This window comes from Nanorana parkeri, unplaced genomic scaffold, assembly GCF_000935625.1.
Source record: "Nanorana parkeri isolate BGI_ZX_2015 unplaced genomic scaffold, ASM93562v1 scaffold3785, whole genome shotgun sequence".
NCBI classification, from domain to species: domain Eukaryota; kingdom Metazoa; phylum Chordata; class Amphibia; order Anura; family Dicroglossidae; genus Nanorana; species Nanorana parkeri.
Genome location: NW_017310053.1, coordinates 9,838 through 10,922, shown reverse-complemented (window position 1 = coordinate 10,922; position 1,085 = coordinate 9,838). Strand labels below are relative to the sequence as shown.

The 1,085-nt window shown below is 53.7% G+C and overlaps 1 protein-coding gene across 1 annotated transcript in view; it reads left to right on the top strand.

Annotated features, from left to right (window-relative positions):
* LOC108803479 (solute carrier family 52, riboflavin transporter, member 2-like) overlaps positions 1-1,085 on the top strand; it is a 29,169-nt gene that overhangs the window by 18,407 nt on the left and 9,677 nt on the right. The window lies entirely within an intron of this gene.

Genomic DNA, 1,085 nt, shown 5'->3' with positions numbered 1-1,085 from the left:
AATATGACTCAGCACATGGATGGCGGGAGGTCGCTCTCGTCTGGGGGTTCATGATGATTGTATACCTGATAATATTGGGATCCCAGTGTGCAATCATGTGAGAAATGTCGGTGCCCCAACAATGGAGGTGAGGTCATCAGAGGTGCCCGTAGTGAAGGATGAGGATTGCAGGGCGTCCCGGTGAAATGCCTTCTACCAGCTTGTAGATGGAACTTCGGATCGATGGAGAAGGACTCTGGAGAAGACGGAGGCTGCCACTGCTGACCCCCTGGAAGGAACTTGTTATTGAAGCCATTGGATTAGTATGACAGCCAGACGGTATGTTTAGGAGGTCCTCAGGCTTCATATCCCCTCAGTACAGGTCTCCAGCCGGTATCTTCACCTCTGTATGATGCAGGCCCAGCCATGTCTGTTCCTCGGGGGAGGTTACCTCATCACAAGTGGTGGTCTCTGATTGGAGGAGGGGGTCCCCATCCTCCTGATATAGACTTCTTCAGTCGTGCCGCGGAGGAGTTAGAGTGCCCTCAGTCCAGGTCGGTGGGTGTATCCACTTCTCATCTACACCCTTGTAGCCACCCCTAAAGTTGTCCGTGTGACCACATCACAGTCTGTCGGGAACATGACCGCGTCAATCTGAGAGACCCCCCTGATGGATAGGAGTCTATTATTGGGGTGTAGAGGGAGGAGTCCCCCCGATGGATAGGAGTCTATTATTGGGGGGTAGAGGGAGGAGTCCCCCCCCCATGGATAGGAGTCTATTATAGGGGTGTAGAGGGAGGAGTCCCCCCCCATGGATAGGAGTCTATTATAGGGGTATAAAGTGGGGTGACTCCCCCCGACAAGCAGAAGTCTGTTATTGGAATGGTTGTGCCTGCACTGGAGATACGGTCTCACACACTGGGGGTGCCGGTGTATAGGATCCCTCCGATAAGACACGACGCAGATTGCGCTGTCTGTACACAGGTCTCTGCACGTTGTGAGCTGCATTGTGTGTGAATTGTGCTCAGTCATCCTGACCGGTCTGACGAGTGGATTATACAACCGTCTGCACAGCCCTCAGACCTTCCTCCACCGCACAGTCCCAG